The sequence below is a fragment of the Talpa occidentalis genome, unplaced genomic scaffold, assembly GCF_014898055.3.
Source record: "Talpa occidentalis isolate TD23 unplaced genomic scaffold, MPIMG_talOcc4v2.1 talOcc4.6, whole genome shotgun sequence".
Lineage (NCBI taxonomy): Eukaryota > Metazoa > Chordata > Mammalia > Eulipotyphla > Talpidae > Talpa > Talpa occidentalis.
Genome location: NW_023604972.1, coordinates 36966127 through 36988557, shown reverse-complemented (window position 1 = coordinate 36988557; position 22431 = coordinate 36966127). Strand labels below are relative to the sequence as shown.

The following is a 22431-nucleotide window of genomic DNA, read 5'->3' as shown; positions in this document are numbered from 1 at the left end:
CTGTCCCCTGGATCCCAGTGCCTTCCAAGCTGATTTTGCTGCCAAGGCTACTTGCGCAAAAACAGCAGGATTATATAAAGATTGTTGCTGATTAGTACTATAATTGGGACCCTCCCTGGTTAACATTTCTTTAGTTTGTTGGGGAAAACCTCTTTGAATATTGGTTTGAGCATACTGGTCACAGAGTTCTGTAAACTGACCCTTCCACAAAAGATAATCCCCCGGGCTCAAAACCGCGCGGAAAGTGTCCTTCCAGTCATTGGGGGTCATAATAAAGGTTTCAAAGGTGTCTAACATTTGGTGAATAAAAGGGCTCTGAAGTCCATAGTCTTTGATAGATTCTTTTAAGAGCTTGAGGTCTCGGAAAGGCAGTGCCGAATGCTGCCGGACCTGCTGTCCCTGATCATTTTGAACAACCGAGACCGGGCAGGCCAGAAGGGATTCCCGAGAATTTTCAGAATTGGAGGGTACGGGGGGGAATAGTTTGGGGTCCGTAAAGGTCCCTGTAAAGGAAGTCTGCTTTGACCTTTTCCCAGTTTCTTACTGAGACGGTATCCTGCTGAAAGAACCATTTGCTGGTATTTGCGAGGACTGAGACTAGATTATGAAGGGTCTGAACCTTAACGGGAGTTCCATAATGTTTAAGCAGAAGTTGTAGGGCTCTAACAAGTTGGCCCTTGGACATGGTATTGCCCATAATGCCGATCACTTACCTAATCCTTACCTTACTGATTGATCGGTCCCTCAGAGGATCCCTCGTACTCGTGCCCCATGTTCGGGCGCCACTTGCCGGTCCTGCCTGCAGGCCGACGGGGTTCAGGAACACGGCGGAGGGGCTGGGGATGAAAAGACGCGTGCACTCTCTTGGCTGGAAGCAGGAACTCTCTTTATTCGAGGGGAGGGGCTATATATCGGAAAGGCCTGCGCATGCGCTTTACGTGGATTTGCAACATCCGGTTACTGTTGCATCAGCCTCCGCTTTGGGAGGAAGGGACTCATCCTTGGGGGGAAGCGACCACCACCCCAGGTCCCCCTGCTGGTGTAAGCCTGGTACTGACAGCTACAATTGAGGGAGGATTGATTGTTGAACGATAGATTGAAAGATATTATAGAAGGAAGTCCAGTGGTGGAATTGGTAGACAAGAATGACGGGAGAAAACCCCCCTTTCTGGAAACCGGCAGAAGGAAAGGGGGATTATTAACTATTGTCCAATGAATCATGTCCTACCTCTATACTAGTCAAACAATTGGCTTTTGAAAATGCTAACAAATGGTGCCAGGAGGCCATTCGCCCATGGAAGGATAAACAGGATATTTCTGGGTACATACGCTTGTGTAAGGATATTGACGGGGCTACCGTTACAGGCACCATCATGGCAGCGGCTCTGCAACCATCAGCCCAGCACCCCCCCTCCTTTGCAACATCCGGTTACTGTTGCATCAGCCTCCGCTTTGGGCGGAAGGGACTCATCCTTGGGGGGAAGTGACCACCATCCCAGGTCCCCCTGCTGGTGTAAGCCTGGTACTGACAATCCTCAAATGTAACAGACTAAATATATACTCTTTTAAGTCTCCAAGTTTATAGTAATTTGTTACAGTGGCCAATGTGATATTGTAGGGTAAGGAAAAACGTCAGGCTTTTCTGCCCCTCGCCATCAGGATAGATGATGGATCCTTGCGGTCCTGAACGCATGCCTGATGGCAGGCACCTGGAATAGGGTGTGGGCATAGGTAGATGGGATTCACCTGGGCTAAGACTGTGCTTCTAAGGGCAGCATCATGGGGAAGCCAGTAGAAGCTGAGAGAGAAGCAGAGAATGCCGGAGAGCCCAGATAGGGTGAAGACTTGCTGGGGGCTGGGAGGCCTGCCAGCCTCCAGGCCCCCCAGCATCCCTGCCTGCTGTGTACCAGGTAAATCCCAATAAAAGCCTGCCAAAAGCCACTGAAGACTCTGACTCCTCCTTTACCTGGTCTGCTGGATTATAGAAAACCTGCTCTGAGGTCTTCCTGCTCCTACAGATATAAATTTTGTTTGTAGTTTTTTCTTTTTTTTTTCAGCTTCAGATAACATGGATTTTCTGTTTTATCTTTTATTATGTACCACAGATCAACATCTTGATCTATGTATCTTGATACGGTATTCATCAAATCATCAAAAGTATTAGCAACTTTGTTCATTACTAAGAATCTGTATGTAAAAGATCACTTTAAAAGGTTTTATTGTTTCCCCCTTTTCTTTCATATTTGTTTCTTTTTCATTTGTCTTGAGTTATCAGGATATTTATATTGAAGGGAATATTTATAACATATCCTGTTTAATCTACCGCCTGCCCTGTATTTATTTTATATGACTTTGAGATTAAGAAGTGTTTGTTTTTGTTTTTGGTGCTTTCTCTTATGTCAGCTTGATTAGGCTGGAATTGTGTTCTTCAGAGTTGACTGAAGAAGGAATTTTTTGGAAGTTAGAAGTAATAGATTAAATCCAATCTATAACCCTCTGAAAAGCAGTGTGAGGTGAGATGCAGAGACAGAGAAACAGAAACAATAATTTCCAGGTTGTCCTTATTTCATTTGCTTCACATCTAACTCTTACTCTTTTTTTTTTCTTTATTTATTTTATACAAGCCTAACTCTTACTCTTTTTTTTTTTCTTTTTTTTTCTTTATTTATTTTATACAAGCACTGGGTCCAGTCAGAAGCGCGGGAGGGTGAGAGAATTCACCAGAGCCAGAGTGGGGAGCAGAACAGGTAGAAGGGTCGAGGTACACTGCCGAGGGGAGCAGCGGGAGGCAGGAGAGGTCTGCGTGCCATGTGGGACCCTTCTCCAGTGGGCGGGGAGCAGCCAGGGATCGAACTGGCGCTGCGGAGGCCACGGACAGCTTCGCAACCCAGTGCTCAACCGCTGTGCCACTGGGGAGGCCCCTAACTTTTACTCTTAATTGCTTACCAAGTGGACCACACTTACCACCTGACTTTGGTGGTGAATCCAACAGTGTCAGCTCCTCTCTGCCCAACCCCAAATACTCCATTCTCTTACTTGGGTAACTTGACAGAGATTCTGGTCTCAATTTGTTAATTTAACTGGCTGGAAAAGATTGCAATAGGTTGGTTGTTTCCTGACCAAAAAAAGGACATAAAGATGATATGTATTAAATTTGGTTGACATGCCAGAATTTCTTGATATGCTACAAACTAAGACTTACAAAGTCAAAGAGAGACTGAAAGTTGTAGTGGTTTTATTACATAAGATTTGCTTATTTTTTTCTAATTATATCCTATAGGAAGTTGCATATAACACTCTGTTAGCAATGACTTTGAGAAATATATTGCAAAAAAGAAATATATTGCAAAAATATATTGCAAAATATATTTGCAAATATATTGCAAAATGCTGCCATTGAACTAGACAAGGGTCAAGATATACCATTTACTCAACAGATACTTGTACGTGTGATTGCTGCAAAAAATATTTGCATTGCCTAATTGATCATGATGATCCTATAATAGGTGGGCAACTTACTCCACCTTTATTGATTTGGACATGTAGAGAAGCTCAGGGATGTTTAACAGAAATCAGATTTGGGTCACAATAGAGAGTCACTAATTACGCGATTATCATGATTGATCCAGTTCACTAGCACAGTAGCTTTTAAATTAAGAAGAGGACTAATACTTCAAAGCAAGGGTCTTGATACAGTGGCAAATTTTAAATCTTCCCTCTAATCATTTTCTAAAATAGCCTGTGGTAACTTACCAGGAATTATTCTGAGTTTCCAAAGTAAAAATAAACAGAATATTTGTGAGGATGTCGAATAAAACACATGATAGTATGCATAATACATATAATTGATAGGGAAAAAAATAGAAAAATTAATTATTACTTTCACTAAATCTTCTTAGGTACAAAATTCAGATGACCATTTAAGAAAAATTATTAAGAATTCTAAAATTACAATTCATAAAATTATACCAATGACCTAGATAATTGTTTCTTAAGAAACAATCTTTGTATATTTTCAAAATTTTGGATTTAGGCTAAAAAATCAGTTTAATAGACAAAATAAGATCATAAAAAGTTAATTATTTTATTCCATTCAATATTGGTCCAGCCGCTTGAGTGGGTTTCTCTACTCAGACAAGGTAACTGTTACTGGTTAAGACAGTTTCTCACTGGCTTAGCCAGATTTTTCTCCCTTTTTTCATGACATACAATTGGCATATTTCAGAAAGACATATGGTGCACAGCTGAATAGTTCCACTTTGAGAAGCTGGCACACCACTTATTTTATTTTGTTACTTTGATTCTTGATGTGACACTTAAAATTGATGTGGATGCCCAGCTTATTCCTTAAAAAAAGGTAAAGGAAGAAAAGGTGTTTTCACATATAGTTTATGTTTAGCTAACATATTAATATACAACAGAATTCCCCCAGATGAAGTTTTCAAATTAGAAATAAGAAATATTATCAATAAAAGGAAACTTGACAAATTGTTTAGATGTAAATGAAAATAAGAGAATCAAGATCTTGGATTTTGAGGGAGCTTTGGAAACAAATCAGTTTAACTAAGTGAAGCAGGACACATTCCAAATTGTGGATGAATAACTAGCTTCAGAAATAGGTGTAATCTTTCTTCATCCTAGTCTGGTGTGTTTCCATTGTTGATGTGTATGAAACATTGCCATGTTGATTTAATAGTTTTTCCTACCACAAATCAGTTCTAGCTCGCTAATGAGAGTGGTCCACATATTTGAGATTTAAAATACTCTGGAATTTTTTTTTTTAGCTAATGTTCTTATTGAGGTTACATTGGCTTAATTATTGTTAGTATTTTGAAAGTATAGAATTCCACTCTCAGGAATTTCCACCGTTGTGCACCCACCGCCAAACCACCCATAGTCCACACCATAGTCACTGTGCTCCCTTCCTTCTTTGTTGTTACCCCTCCTTCCATTTCCTTGCTGGATGTTTCAGTTCAATAGTCAGCGTTCAAGGTTCATTTTTAAATTTGTCTATATGGCACTTACTTTGGTTTCTCTGTATTCTACGTATAAATAACATGTTCCAGAATTTATCTTTTTCCTTCTGACTTATTTCACTTACCATTATCCCTTCCAGTTTCATTCATGTTGCCACAAATGGCATGAGTTTATCTATTTTGATCACTGAATAATATTCCACTGAATAATATTCCATTGTGTATATAATCCAGAACTTTTTTTAAAGATTTATTTATTTATTTATACAAGCACTGTGTACAGTCAAAAGCGCGGGAGGGTGAGAGAATTCACCAGAGCCAGAGCCAGGAGCAGAACAGGCAGAAGGACCGAAGTACACTGCTAAGGGGAGCAGCGGGCATGGCAGGAGAGGTCTGCGTGCCAAGTGGGATCCTCGCTAACGGCCCGGGATCGAACCTGCGCTGCAGAGGTTGTGGGCAGCTTCAAGGCAGCCCAGTGCTCAACCACTGCACTACCAGGGGAGGCCCTATAATCCACAACTTTTTAATCCAATCATCTGGTTTTTAGGCACTTGGGTTGTTTCTGTAGTTTGGCTATTGTAAATAGTGCTGCAATAAATTTGGGATTGTACATTTCCTTTCAAATTAGTATTTTTTAATTTCTCAGGTGCATGCCTAGGAGTGGAATTACTGGGTATTATGGAAGCTTTTTAGTTTAATGTAATCCCAGTTGTTTATATTCTCTGTTTTTTTTTTTTTTTCCCTTGCAGCTGGAAATGAATCCCTGAGAACTTCGCTGAAGCTTATGTTGTGAAGTGCTTTGCCTATGTTTTTTTCTATATATTTTATGGTTTCAGTTCTTATAGCCACATCTTTTATCCAATTTTGAAATGATTTTTGTGTATGTTGGGAGATAATGGTCTAGTTTCATTCTCTTTCATGTGTCTTTCCAACACCATTTATTGAAGAGACTTTCGTTGTTTCAGTATACATTCTTGACTTGTAAGTCATAGATTAACTGTCCATTTAGGTATGGGTTTATTTCAGGGCTCTCAATTCCATTCCATTGGTCTGTGTCTGTTTTTGTTCCAGCACCAGGCCTTTTTAAATTATTATTATTTTATGGTATAGTTTGAGGTCTAGAAGTATGATTCCACCATTCTTTTTTTTTATTTTATTTTTAAAATAAATTTTATTTTTATATTCCCCATACAATTGCAACCCCCTTATTTTGACCCCAATCCCTCCCTTCCCCGCCCCCCCAACCCCCATAGAGTATCTCTGGTTCATAGTTTTTTGTTGATTTTGATTTTCACTTTCTTATAGTTATTCATTTTCCTGGTCCTTTATTTAAGTTTTCTAGATTCCTGCTATGAGTGAGACCATCCGGTATTTTTCTTTTTCTTTCTGGCTTATTTCGCTGAGCATGATCCCTTCCAGCGCCATCCATGTTGCTGCAAATTGCACATATTTATCTTTTTTGAATGCTGAGTAATATTCCATGGTGTATATGTACCACATCTTCTTGATCCAGTCATCTATTTTGGGGCATTTGGGTTGTTTCCAAAGCTTAGCTATTATAAACAGTGCTGCTATAAACATAGGGGTGCAGGTGCTCTTTGGAAACGATGTTTCTGTGTCCTTTGGGTAAATACCTAGGAGTGGAATTGCTGGATCATATGGAAGCTCTATGTTTACTAGGTCCAGAAGTCTCCACACAGCTCTCCATAGTGGTTGGACCAGTTTGCACTCCCACCAGCAGTGCAGAAGAGTTCCTTTTTCTCCACATCCTCGCCAACATTTGTTGTTGCTAGTTTTTTAATATGTGCCATTCTCACTGGTGTAAGATGGTATCTCATGGTAGTTTTGATTTGCATTTCCCTGATGACAAGTGATGTTGAACATTTTTTCATATGCTTGTTGGCCATTTGCATTTCCTCTTCAGAGAAGTTTCTTTTTAGCTCTTCTGCCCATTTTTGGACTGGATTATTTTCTTTGTTGTTGCTGAGTCTCATCAGCTCTTTGCAGATTTTTGTGATCAGTCCTTTATCATTAGTGTTGTGTGCAAAAATGTTCTCCCAGTCGGTGGGGTTTCTCTTTGTTTTTGTTATTGTCTCTTTTGCTGTGCAGAAGCTCTTTAATTTGATGTAGTCCCAGCTGTTTATCTTTGATTCCGCCATTCTTTTTTCTATTTTGTCTAATAAAGGTCTCTTGTGATTCCATAGGAATTTTAGTAGTGTCTGTTCCAATACTTTGAAGAATGTCATTAATTTTTTTTAAAGATTTATTTATGTATGCATACAAGAACTGGGGTGTATGCCAGAGGTGCAGGAGGTGAGAGGATTTGCCAGAGACAGAGTGGGGAACAGAGCAGGCAGATCTACTGAAATACACTGCTGAGTAGATCAGCTGGAAGACAAGGAGAGTCTGCTGCATCATGTGTATTAGCTCCCTGGCTGGTCAGGGACTGAACTCATGCTGCTTTTTAAACCTACATGTGTACTATGCTTAGATGTGGCTGGTGTGATCACAGAAGGAAATGCAGAAGTATCCTTATTGACTGTAAAATCAAACTCTTTACATATGATAATCAAGAATGGCTGTCCAAAATTTTTCATGTGTACTAAGAATTTCTTGTCTACTGAACAGCCCAACAGGGTGTCTTTGAAAAATTCATATTTGAAGGATGATGTCTGGGAAACTTGAAGTTATATTAAGTCAAACTTACAGAATCACAACCTATTAACAATGTTGACAGGCAGGCATTGCTACAGTTATTCTTTTGTGCCTAAGCTATTCTGATTCCTTTTGTTTCAAACAAGATGCTTCTCAGCAACTAGAGAAAATACAAACTGTCAAGTGGAAATTCCTTAGGCTATGCATCAGAAAGCTTACATCTGTACATGCCCCATTATTCCCAACCTGATAGAATTTTAGTAACATGTATACCTTCTGTATATGTGGAATATACCCAAGGAAACTGAATTAACTCTCAAAATGACCCATGTCACCATCTTAAACACTATTTTCAACTAAAGATAAAAGAAATTATTCAGGAAGGAAAAGTAATTTTGGAGTTGTTACCAGGAAAAGCACAGTAAAAATGAGTGGGTATTTTTGTTTGGTTGGTTGGTTTTTGCCGTTTTGCCCCACTTTCTACAAAGATAAGAATTTTCAGAGATTTAGTCATTCTTTTCTTCCAGGATGAAGGGACATACCATTAAGAGTATAGATTTCCTTTACAAAACCCTAAGTTTTTGACTTTTTTGTATGAGCTCTCTTTTTTGAAGAATAATCTACCTAAGATATTTTAGTGGCAAATTCTGTTCCCCTTCACCATGAACCAATTTTTCATCTATTAGCAAATTCCTGTCAGTGTTACTAATCACCTCTAAACAGTAAAGAGAAATGTAAAGATTCTCCTTTGAACCGTTCTAGACTCTATTCTTTTCCTTGTTAATTAATGAGGTAAAGAAATTCCTCATTGGTAGAACACGACAATTTCACATTTTTAAAATTTTGCTCTTTTCAAGTGTCAAAAAAGTTCAAGAATGTCTATCCATTGTACCTTTATGAGTGCAGACAAGAAACTTTACTCTACTCCTCTATTTTCTTTCCAGGCTGGACTAGCAATCAAATTAACACCAGACTGATTAGTAGAACATCTAATTCAATTACATATGTAAGAGAATCTACATAGATATTGATACCAGAGCCAACTGGACAAACATGAAGGCATATATCCTGGGGAGGGGCATGGAACTTCAAGAAGAAGGAGGGAAACTCACATGATATGGAATGGGTAATTCATGTGATGAGATATTTGCCCTGTTGTATAGATATTTGTCCCATTGAAGTTTCATTTCTGATAAAATTCTAATTCTGAGTAATATCCTCAATTTATATTCTTTTAGGGAATTAAGTGAATAGTAAATGTTTCTTGAAAGCTTACAGGATCTCAATTGCTCTCAGTTCCAAATAATCTATATGACAAAATAACATGTTTTAGGGAGGGCTATTCTAAACATTTTGAGGAGTTCTTTTTCTGAACATCTTGGGGAGGTCTATCCTCATAAGTATATAAAACACTGATAAAATTATTAATAAATAATTCAGATTTCAGATTTCTGTCTGTAAAAGTAAATGTGCATTTCCTAAACATGAGGAATACTGTACCACTCATCCCTGTAACTAGTTCAGGAGATAATGGAGTCACTGTAATTGCTATTAATTATATTTCAAAAACAAATTAACAAAGATAACTAAATAAACAAAGCATACATTGGATGGTTTGCATTTACCAATATTATTTATTTTTACATAGACAATGAGTTGTTTACATAATAAATGGAATGATCTTTGGCATAATATTAATGATTAAATATCTTAAAACCCCTTAAAAGTGTGTGAAAAAGATCAACAGTGTCATGGAGACTCAAAATGAAGTTGTAAATTGAGTAATTTAATATTTTTTTTCTGAGTAATTATTCTTAAGACATTATAAACTCTCTTCCATACCAGGTAGAGAAATATTCAGGAGAGACAATTCTACCTTGGTAGAGTTTTAGGTATCTTTGAAATAACCACAAATTTATATCTTCATCTGCAAAAGAGAAAACCATGCAAAAGGTATTTCTCAAAATAATGTAACTTTTTATGTCAAATGTTTATATCCAATTTTTCAAACTTTTAATCTTCCTTCATCAAAATTAAAGTTCTCCCTTTTATAGATGTATATCCTATACTCCCAAAGTTTTTCCTTGAATGACTATTCAGAACTTCAGGGGTGGATCACTTTCTCTGAGATTTTCTTCATTTGTCCCACCACAACAGGGTAATCTAGATCACAGGAAAGATGATTTGTGCCCCTTATTAATATGAAGCCTAAAAGTTAAGATTTAGAAACTCTTCTGTGTAATTTTAAATTACTTCTCTGATGTCTTTCAAATTAGGTAGATGCCTATTTTGATCCTAAACATTACTGAAAAGGTTAAAAAATATTTTCTTCAATTTTCATAACACTTTTTGGCAAATGAAATGTCATCATTGTGATATATATACACAATGAAGAAAAAGAATCAAAATGAGACTATTTTCATTCACAACTTTTCTTAAGGAACTGTAATTTACAATGTACTCCATCAATCTACTATATAAACATCACCTGGAAGTATATTAGAAATTTAGATTCCTGGACCAATCTTAGACCTATTGAATCACAATGTCTGGAGTTGGGACTAGGAATCTCGGTTTTATCAGATATTCCATTCACGTGTTATCATATTAAAGTTTGAAAAGCATTATTTTAAAACACTTGGTCATCTTTTTAAAATATAAATTGTAAATCTGAGATTGAACCCAGATTCTTCATTTCTAACCAGTGCCCATGGCTGCACTTTGATCATCAAGATCTAGGAAACCCTGAAATTAATCTGATCTTGAAAACTGCCTTAAATTTCCTCATTGTTTGCCATTTGTTTATTTGGATGTTAAAAGTAATACATTTTTAAAAAAATGACTGTTTTGATATGAGGTCCCAGAAAGTTATTACAAGCATTGGGAAACGCTTGGAAACCTCTTTGTGCAAAAGTTTGCTGAAAACAAAACTTACACAATGATTGGGGAGAGATTTGATGTATATCTTTATCAGTAAAAACATAAAGAGTATTGTCAAAAAATAACTGAAATGTATTATACAAAGTATTGTGAACTATAACTTTATATCAAAAGCAAAAGCCCTATTTTGATGTAAATTCATTGGACTACAGTTGCCACCTGCCATATCAAATTGCCTACAATGATGGTAGAATGCAATTGCTGATTTATCACCACTGTCAGCGGCACATAACACTCAATCTCCAATGAGGTAGCACTACTCTAACCTTTTCTGTTGGTGATTTAGACTTTCTCTTTTCCTTTCTATTTTGTTAATTCAAGGTATGCTGAGATGGGTTGTCATAGCATGTATTTGCCCTCCACTGTCACTTAATAGTTCCAGCTCATCCAAATAGCTTACATCTCTTTCAGAATTCTCAGCTCCCACTTGCATGATGTACTGGTGACCTTAGCTTCATTGGTATTCTGTAAATGTCAGAGATATGCTTGCCTCAGCTGCCTGGGCCCTGGTGAGCAGGTGGAAAAATGACCAGTTGAAAATGAGTTGTTAAGACCACTACAGTGAAAAGATTGATGCAATTAATTTTTCATTATGCACAGTGTCTGCGGATTCTAATCAGTTTGGATTGTTCCTCCTTTGAGGCACAAATAAAATGCAAATGGCTTTGGAATGAAAGGGAGCATTCTTTATGGTATAGACTTTCCAAAGCTGTAAAATGACTCAGAACTAATCTGTGGTGTTAGAAATATTTTATGAATTAGGCCATGGCAGGCTAATGTAAGTTCTTTCTGGTAATCCAAGCCTTAAAAACTGCAGGAAACTGTGTGAGAAGTAGATTTCAAGGACATGGACAACAAATGGGAAGAGACTTGAGGTAAAACTGGATTGAAAAGAGAATAGGTTAGTACAGAGAATTTTTGTTTACTTAATTAATTGTGTGAATTGATATGGTACAAATAATCTAAAATCCATCGTAATATGTATAGATTTATTTTTACAACTTGCAAAAATTGAATATTGATTTAGAAAATTTTAATATAATAATGTATTTTTTCCCTTTTTACACAATCTGCTGAAATTTACTGTTGTACATTTAGCAACCATATATCGTCAATTGTCTTGGACAGTGCAAATTTGAATTTATAAATATATTTATATGACCATATATACCATTTTCTCTAAGCATGGAGCAAATGAATAGCAATCTTTAATTATTAGAATAACTATTTAGCCTTGTTTTAATTTATTACAGTGACTGATACAATCTTTGAATTATACATGTGTTATATTATCTTGATATTACCTTTAATTGATATAAATTATAAGAAATAGATCTGGTTGTAAAAGTGGTCACACTTGCCAGGCACCAAAGGCTCCTGGGCAACCTGGTGCTAAGCCAATTTTCTGAGTCAAGGTTTCATAAGTAGTACAGCAGTTCTCTTACTGTGATCTAGTCAATGTCAGCCCTTGACACAGGGGTTTATTAAAAAAAAAGGGGGATATTAATGAGTTAAAAAAGCAAACACAAAAATTGACAAGAAAATGTAGAGATATAATTTCAAAATTAATTGTTAAAATTTCACTAGTATTTTGTGCAGTGATCTTTAGTCTTGGGTGCTTTGCCAGGAATTGAGGACTTATACCATTTTAGGGAGGTCGCTCAATGCACACATTAAAACTGTTTGGTTATTTTTTTCTATGATATGTAATGGAGAATTAAAATGTGCTTCTAATGAAATAATACTTTGAAACATGATCTAAACTGAATCTTGTAATTTTTGTATGAATTCTATATAGCTTTTGCCAACATTACTTTATGGTAAGATTAATGAACAAATAGTTAGAATTGTCATTTTTTGTTGCAAAGTTCTTCCTAATATGAGAAACTGAGAAAACCTCATTTATGTATTTTTTAACAAAAAAGATGATCTTTATAATCAGGTTTCACATTATTTTCTTATAAGACAGAGTTGACTTAGGAGATAGAAAATATGTTGATAATTTTAAAGGTTCAGTTTCCAGAACAAATAATTTTAAAAAAATACTACTAGATGTGTGTGTGTGTGTGTGTATATGTATATATCTTAACCAGTCTCTTTGACATCAACTTAATCAATGACAACTTTTTATTGGGTGCAGTAAGGTTGGCAAAGTACAAAGAACAGAAAACTATTGTCTCCTTTGTTCTCACCAGAATTTTAGATTTTTTTTAAGATTTATTTTTATTTACTTTTTGCTTAGAAGAGCTGGGGTACAGGCTTGATGCGTGGGAGGGTGAGAGGATTCACCAGAGACAGAGCGGGGAACAGAACAAGGAGACTGACTAAATACACTGCTGAGGGGAACAGCAGGCAAGACAGGAGAGGTATGCTCGCCATGTGGGACCCTCGCTGGCCAGCATCAAACCGGCGCTGCAGAGGCTGTGGACAGCTTCACAGCACTACACTCAACCGCCTGCACCACCAAGGGAGGCCCATGGAGTGAGTCATAATATTCCTGTGAGTGAATTCACATTCTTTTAAAAAGATGAATATCCATGTAAAAATCTTTCATATAAAATCTTATCTCTTACAATACAAAATATTAGACCTTGTGTTGCAAAACTGATACATAAAAAATTTTATGGAGAGAATCTTGTTTCCCTAGAGTAGATTCTATTCAAGCAGAATTTGAAAAAAAATGAGTATGTTGAAAAAGAATTCTGGTAAAAGAGAGAAGGGGAGATTTCAGGTAGAGACTATTGATTGAGCCAAGACTAATGTAACTTCAAAATGTTATCAACAGAATAAAATTGAGTAGCTCTATGGGGTTGAGTGTAGAGGCAGGTAAATTATGGCAGTCAAAGAGATGTGAAAGGTGATTCTGGCCAAATTGTAAAGTATTAAACTGTCATTCCAATGAGGCCTTTGTACTTTTTTGATGGGTAAGAAGAAATCAAATACCACCAAAACATTCATGTGATCCCAAAACAGAAAGCAGATGACATGAGAGCTTTGTCAAACTGGAGTGTGAATAACACAATCTGTGTCAATTATCTCTGTGGTATTATTATATACTGTTTTTAATTTTATGTTAATAAATCTCAATATAGTTGGAAATTGGATTTCTAAATATTTCTATGGCAGTGACATGTCAACAAATTCAATAATGTTGAAGAGAAAGACACATTTCCAGAACAATTTAGTTTATCATGACTAAACCATGAAGAAACAGAAGAGTTGAATAAACCAGTAGCACCATAGAGATTAAAACAGTTCACATTTTGCTGCTCCCTCCCCTGCCCACACACAAAATTAAAAGTCCAGGGCAGATGACTTTACACATGAAATGTATCACACCTTTAAATAAGAAATATGCTCATCTTACTCAAATTATATCTAAAAATCCAAGAAGAGGGAATGCCCCCTAATCATTTTATGGTGCAAAAATTACCCTAATAAGGAAACCAGACAAAGAGAGAACAGAAATCTACAGACCAATATCCCTGATTAATATTTATGCAAAAGTCATCAACAAAATGCTAGCAAATCACATTCAACAATACATTACAAAGATTGTACATCATGATTGAGTGTGATTAATCCCAGTGATGCAAAGATGATTTAATATATGTAAATCAATCAATCAAACACATTACATCAACAAAAGTAATGATAAAAATCAAATGATAAAGTCAATAAATTCAGGAAAACATTTTATAAGATTCAGCAACTATTTCCTTATTATATAAGGAAAATCAAAATATTGCCACTTACAGAAAAACGGAAGGCATTCTAGGGAATTTAGGTGTAGTAAAGCACACCAAATGACAGACAGACATTGGACATTTATATAACAGGCAATTCAACAAAGCAAAATATTTATAAAACTTAAAGGACACTAAAAAAGTGAGATTTCTGAGGCCAAAACCAAAACAACAGTTAAGATAAAAAAAAACCCCAAAAACTCAGTAACAAATCTGACTATAAAATCCAGGCCACCAGAAGGTGATGGTGAAGATAAAAAGGAGGGGGATCCAGTAGAGTAAGGTGGAAGACTATGGGTGTCCTGGGGATGGATGTGGTAAATTATATTTGAAGAGGTGTGATCCTATACCTCTAAATCACATATAGTGCTGTATACCAATATTATTTCAATTAAAAAAAAAGGTTAAAGGGGAGTGAGGAAAAAAATCTAAGGGTTTTATCCAAAGGGGAAATTGAGTTGATAATACATTTAACTTGGGTTTATTGAGATAAACAGATATAATTCAAACCCACTTGTATAGAGCTGTCATTACTAGCAGTCTAAGTACAAAAATTACACCCACATACATTCTTATTTTTAAACAAAAATGACATAAATGTGTTATATTATACATAGCACTCCACAAATAAAATCTGTTTTTCTATAGAGAAAGTGTACCAGCCATTATATTGAAACATATTTGCAAAGAAAAGTTTGTCATAGATACTAAATAGATATGGTTATTTTTTTCCTCCATTTTCCAATTTTTTTTTTGTTTTACATCATTGTGTTTGTTATTTGTTTTAGAGGTTGTAGGTTCAAAACTCTACAAACATGTTTTCATACCTTGCATATCCAGTGGTACGATACTACTAAGCTATAAAGAAAAATTAGCTTTTGTCATTTGCCACAAGGATGGAACTGGAGAGGATAATGCTAAGTGATACTAGTCAGAAGGAGAAGGAAAATATTGGAAATTTTCACCTAATGTGGAATATAAAGGATAAAAACAAAGGGTCAGGACATCCCCGGTGGCGCAGCGGCTGAGCACTGGTCTGCGAAGCTGCCCGCAGCCTCTGCAGTGCCGGTTTGATCCTCGGCCACCTGGCGAGGGTCCCACATGGCGCGCAGACCTCTCCTGTCTAGCCTGCTGCTCCCCTCGGCAGTGTACTTTGTTGGTCTGCCTGTTCTGATCCCCGCGCTCTGGCTCTGGTGAATTCTCTCACTCTCTTGCACTTCTGACTGTACCCAATGCTTATATAAATAAATAAATAAATCTTTAAAAAAAAAAAAAAAGGCCAGACAAAAACCATGTGTATTCTTACCACTTTAAGTTTGGTTGGGATGCATAATACATGTGACTGTATATAAAGATATAAACTTACTATTTTTAATACTGCCCAGGTTCTATTCTACACAACTTAAAAATTCTAAAATTTTTATTCTGTGTGATTCTCATAAAAAAAATATGTTGGGAATCCCTGGTGGCACAAGGGGTTAACCTATGAAGCTATACATAGCCACTGCAGCGCAAGTTGGATCCCCGGTCAGGGAGATATCCACATGGCGCAACAGACTTCTCCTGACTCACCCGCTGTTCCCCTCAGCAGTGTATTTCAGTCAGTCTGCCTGTTCTGTTCACCACTCTGCCTCTGGTGAATCCTCTTACCCCCCACACCTCTGGCCTGTACCCCAGTTCTTGTATGCATAAATAAATAAATCTTTAAAAAATATATAAATGGTTTTTATATGTTTTATACACATTCTTACCACATCTCATCATTATCATTACAAGGTCAGAGGCCATGTTGTGATATCAGAATGTCCACTAGCATCTCACACTTGAAATATACAGATAATGGAAGAGAAACTAGGGTTGAAAACTCCAGAGCAGGGCCTCCCTGGTGGTGCAAGGGGTTAAGTCTCAGCATTATGAAGCTATCGGCAGCCACTGCAGCATGAGATCCATCCCCAGCCAGGGAGCTAATCCACATGGCAAAGCAGACTCTCCAGTCTCACCCACTGCTCCCCTCAGCAGTGTATTTCAGTCAACCTGCCTGTTCTGCTCCCTACTCTGTCCATAGTGGATCTTCTCACTCCCCCCCATACCTCTGTCCTACATCCCAGCTCTTGTATACATACATAAATACATATTTTTAAAAAATCTACAGCAAAAAGCTGGTCTAAGGAAAACTTTTCTAGTAACTATGTATATACTTGTTAGTAAAGGATACTTATCAATGCCTGTTTTAAACAGAAATTCTGTCCTCTGAGGGATACACTTGGTAATGCAATCTTGATGATTAGAAGATTAGAAATACACCAAAATATTTATATATTTTTTTAAAGATTTATTTATTTATTTATTTATTTATACAAGCACTGGGTACAGTCAGAAGTGCAAGAGAGTGAGAGAATTCACCAGAGCCAGAGCAGGAAATAGAAAAGGCAGACTGATGAAATACACTGCTGAGGGGAGCAGCAGGTGAGACAGGAGAGGTCTGCACGCCATGTGGGACCCTCACTGGTGGCCGGGGATTGAACCGGCACTGCAGAGGCTGCGGGCAGCTTCGCAGCCCAGCGCTCAACTGCTGCACTACCAGGGGAGGCCCAACATTTATATTTTTTATGAGAATCACATAGAATAGAAATTTCAGAATGTTTAAGTTGTGTAGAATGTTTAATACTGGGCAGTCTTAAAAAATAGTGAGTTTATATCTTTATATACAGTCACATGTAATATGCATACCAACCAAACTTATAGAAAATAAATTTCAATCAATTATGGTAAAAGAGAGAATGAGTGCTGTTTCTCTGTAGAAAGTATCACAAAATCACTGTAATATAAAGATATGCTCAAAATTATGCTGCCAACATCACTGAAATCCAAAAGAGTTATAAACACCAGACAGTAAATTAATAAAAATGTGTTGTTTTTCTAGATATTTGATTAAGTGTGTTACTTGGTGGCTTTTCAAAATTTATAATTTATTATGGTTCTTTTTTGTCTTATATAAAAATTATTTCATATTTAATTTTATCAAAGTAACATTGACTTATTTTTTTGAAAGATTTATTTATTCATGCATATAAGAAATGGGGTGTAAGCCGGAGGTGGCGGGGTGAAAGGATTCACCAGAGAGTGGGGAGCAGAAAAGTTAGATTCACTGAAATACACTGCTGAGGGGAGCAGCTGGTGAGACAGGAGAGGTCTGCTGCACTATTTGGATTGCTCCCTGGCCAGCTGTGGACTGAATTCTTGCTGTAGTGACTGCTGATAGCTTGATAGCATTGTCTTTAACCCTTGAGCCACCATGGAGGGCCCTAAAGTAACATTGGTTTATAACATCATGCAGGTTTCAGGTGTAAAGCATTATAAAACATCTGCATATTATGTTCATCATCAAAAGTCTGTTTTCTATATTATTTCATAAAGAAATTCTATGTAAATTTGGTGCCCTTCAATACAAAATCTGGGGCCTCCCTGGTGGCGCAGGCTGTTGAGCGCAGCTCTGTGAAGCTGTCCCCAGTTCTGCAGTGCCGGTTCCATCCCGGCTGGCCTCGGAGCAACCCACATGTCGAGCAGACCTCTCCTGTCTTCCCCGCTGCTCCCCCCAGCAGTGTATTTCGTCAGTCTGCCTGTTCTGTTCCCCGCTGTGTCTCTGGCGGAGCCTCTTACCCTCCTGCGTATCTGGCCTGTACCCCAGCTCTTGCATAAATAAAAAAAAAATTAAAAAAGAAAATATGTATATGTATTCTGCTTCCATTTGCAACTATTTAAAGAATATAATACATTGCACAATAGCTTTGCAAGTATTTTAAGCATATAGAGGTAAAACTATTTTTCGACTATTGCTATAAGAACTAGGCACATGTAAGTGAATGGTAGCAGATTCCCAATGTTTCCTTAGCTCCTCAGCAAACAAACCTACAGTGTCGTTACTGCTAAAGCTAGGTGGAGGGAACATGGGAACACGGCAGGCAGTAAGTTAGAAAGGTTCATGTCTTAGGTAACTGCCTGTCATAACATGAGTTTGGCCAGAAGCTATATAGGCACACATGGTCTACAATCTACACCATCTTTTACAAAGAGTAACTCAGAGTTAAATAGCTCCCTGCTCTACTTATGTGAATAGTATGCCTACATCGGGACTGCTGTTTCACCAAAAAAAAAAAAAAAAAAAAAAATTGAAACTAAATATTGACGATTTAAAACTATTTTTAATTACTAATTTAAAGATAATATCATCTATGACTACTTTACTCTTTGGGCATCTATATAACTATGATATGATAAACTTACACACACAATCATACTTTATTCAGATGTCACATCAAAAGAACACTTACACTAATTAAAGTATACATCAGTTTTTAAAAAGTTGAGATGAATATGGAAATTGTGTGGTTTTAAAAAATCAGTAAAATTACAGGAGTTATATTAAGATGAAACAGACACTTGAAATTAACATGAAATTATCTCTTCTTAAGTTGCAAGAAAAAGATGACATGGTAGAAGGGGAATTTTAAAAGAAGAAAGACTGAGTTTCAAGAGTGAATCATAGTATTAGAACTCAGGAACCATATCATACTTAGTGGTGTGAAAACGGGAAAATGAGGTCACACATCTTGGGGAATGTAAAGTCGTACAAGCTAAGAGTTTCCTGTCTGAAGTAAAGAAAAAAAAAAAGACCTCTCTAGCATCACTACATGATCCATGCATTTGACGCTAATGCAGAACACTTTTATTTGAGAATATTAAGCCTTTGGTCTCTAAGAATGTTTTCCCCCTGTATTTGATATGACCTAGTTTGGCCTTTAGAGACATTGAGATTTTCAATTTGGGGCCTTTCATTTTTGTGTTTTCAAGATTGATGTTTATTGTTAATACTTTTTTTCCCAAAGCTCTGGTAGAATGGCACCTGAAGTGTATGAAATGTGTCTTTAAACAATGGATAAGCAAATAAATCATGTATTCTAACAAGCCTTTATAATTTTAAAATGAGGACTTTTGTTCCAATAAATGCCTATAAAACTGTTTTTTTTAATCAGCAATCATAACAAAAACAATTTTAAATGCTATCTGACTAAGATAACAATGAAAGTTCTGCTGTGATGAATATTAATAGCATTTAGTCTGAAGATTGAACATAAATACATCAAAAGAAATAGTCTTGTATTTGATACTTTTTGGAAATATTACTGATAAAGCAGTAGAAAGGATATTTCATTGACAATCCTACAACAGCCTTCAGCAATTGACAGAATGACCTATTAGGTATTATGAAACCTCTAATTCCTGCGACTGATTGATTAATTTTCTTCATGTAGAATGCTATTTCCACAGCATTTACTTTTTATCTGCCTTATCTCTTTTGCAAAATAATAGGATATGTTAAAAAGAAATGCAAGCAATCAGACATCAAAATTACATTGTTTGCTATTCATCATGACTAAAGAATATGTAGTGTTCTCAATCTACCACCAATGCTGCAATACTTGACAAGATTTAATCATAAGGTTTTGCATATAAAATGTATGCAAGTATATGAGTGCATATATCAGACTTGATTAAATTAAATACATTGTAGTGTATCATGTCAACATAGGATATCTAAGCTCGCAGTTTCTCAGGAAACAAGACTGTTATACAAAATTATGTAGAATTAAAAAAATAATCTCGCCACATGCATGTCAATAGCAGTCTTTTTAAACAAAAATGTTTAAAATCATTTTTCTATTCATAAAAATTTTCACAATATTTGAGACTCAGTTTCTGTGATGACTTGACTGTCTGCCCAAATGAAGTCAGCCATCAAATTATCCCATCTCCCTGCCCTAAAAACACACCTTGTCTCATGGGTTCCCTGAATAAGACTCTACCAGAATCATTAGGTGAATATTATGTGACAGAGATCATAAAAGAAAGTGATGCAGAAAATATATCTTAATATATACTGTATATTATATAGAATATGGTATATATGTAACATATATTAATATATTTAGCACTGTGTTCTACATTTTTAATGTTGATGTACATTAAATTGTATATCAAACTTTATGATAGATGAGATTATGAGTATAAGCATTGTGGTTACTGGGCAGCAAGTAGTTTTTCCTAAGAATGCTGTCATTGACATGTTTTCTCCAAATTGATCCTCTCTAAAAAGATCCATTACTTTTTTTTTTTTGAGTGCCAATAAAACTGTTTATTTATAACATGTAAATAAGGAAGCTCAGGCCATCGGCAACCCAGTGAGGCCCCTCCCTGGCCTCTTGGAGTAAACATGTGAAGAAAGACACTCTCATGAGGAGGCCAGTTTTCTGGCCCGTGGCTTCTAGGAAGACCTTCAGGTCCCTGTGGAAAGACCCCAGCTCTCTATCTGGGTCTTCCAATAGCACACTGCTGGACACCCAGGAATAGTTTTTCCAGCTTCTGCTCTTCAAAATCAAATGGGTCCCCACATTACAAGCAAGAAGCAAAGGGTCCACCATGTAACAAACACCCAGTTCACCTGATGAAAGATGGTCCGGGGCTGCTGGTCTCTGAGCCAGGGGCACGCCGGCACCTCTACATATGGAGCCATGAGGGAGACTATGCTGTAAACAACTCCAAGTTCCAGCCAGGACCACTCCCCTGGCCACCAGCCACTGCTCTTCTGGAGCCTACCAACAAGAGTCATGAATAGTACCTCCTTAGGCCACATCCCTGGGAAGAGGACTCTGAGCAGGACAGTTGGTTCTGGGGTTGGGGTCTACCTCTCTGTACACTGGAGCATGTGGCTGTCAGAGATAAGTTGGCCATGTGCTGGGTCTTGTGCTGGGTGTTCTAATGGTGTTTCAATGGTGGACAATGGAAATAGAAGGTTCCTGGAACTCAGAGCAGCCCAAGGGGCAAGTCCCAGGACAGATGTTCTATAGGGGACAGTGGAAACACCAAGTTCCTAGAGTTCCTGGTGGCCCAAGGGGTGAGTCCCAGGACAGATGTTCTACTGGTGGATGGTGGGGATACCAGGTCCCAGGAGCTCATGGTATTCCAAAGGGAGAGTCCCAGGACAGATGTCTCACTGGTGGTGATAGGTAACTCCAGTTCCCACACATAGCTCATTTGGGTGTAAATAGCAGCTGCTACATTTGATGATTCAATGGAGGCAACCCCAGGTCCCACACGTAGCTCACAGTGGCATAAATGGTATGTGCTGGGCCTGGTGTCATGGCCGTGGCTGGTGGGATAGCTGATGGGCTGGGTGTCTGTGTGGGTGCTGGCAACACACCAGGTCTTTACCACACCAGGAGCTCAAGTTCCTAGGATCTGGGTCTAGCAGTGGTTCTGGGCGGGGAGCCTCAGCAGGGCCTGGTCACAGCCCCGTGTGGTGGGTGGTATTTCTGTTCAGGTGCTGAACTTGGGCTCCCAGGCCGGCTGCCTGTCCTGGGGAAATCCAGGGACCTGTCTTGGGTGCTGCAGGCCTGAGACCACAGTGGCTTGTGCCATAGTGAGCTGGAGGCCACTGCTATTCTCCCCACCTGGCCAAAGTCCTTCTGTGATGGAACCAGGTAAGTAATCAGTTTGGCCAGGGTCCCTGAGACACCTAGAGGGTGACTAAACACCTGCAGTCATCTAGTGCGGGTGCGGGGACTTAAGGGGCTGCAGAGAGGTTCAAAGGTGTGTGCCAGCATGAAGGTCAAGAAGAGGGTTTGGGCCTGTGGCCTGGGACAGGCCGAGTGGCCCGGGACAGGCTGAGTGGGTCTGGAGCCCCAGGCAGAGTTGGACGCCATAGCACAGAGCAAGGCAATGAGCAGCTGCTCCAAGAGAGCCATCGCTCCAAAGTGAGGAGTAGGCCCAGCGACCGGATTTGGATACCTTCACAGATTGAACTCTTGTGAGTCACAAGGCCTCCTCTGACGTCACCCTCCCAAGCCAGCCAATTGTAAGGCCCATCTCACCTGGGTCTTGCTGGTGCAACCAATCAGTAGGCAGTTTGGCCAGCCAATCACCTCACAGCTCTCACCTAGCATTCCTGACTTCTCTGCCAGGCCAACCAGCCCCTATAGTGTGGAACTGTGGTTAGGTGGGTCCTTACCCCTGGCATCCAGGCTCCCACTGGGGCTGTGGCCTGCCCAAGAAGGATA

General features: G+C 38.0%; 1 long non-coding RNA gene across 1 annotated transcript; it reads right to left on the bottom strand.

Moving 5' to 3' along the window:
* Nucleotides 1-488: 488 nt before the first annotated feature.
* LOC129144756 (uncharacterized) lies at nt 489-21115 on the bottom strand. The gene is made up of 4 exons (XR_008549295.1): nt 21061-21115; nt 20817-20967; nt 2965-3115; nt 489-836 (listed from the first exon to the last, which is right to left on the bottom strand). It is a non-coding gene; the product is annotated as an uncharacterized LOC129144756 (long non-coding RNA).
* Nucleotides 21116-22431: the final 1316 nt, after the last annotated feature.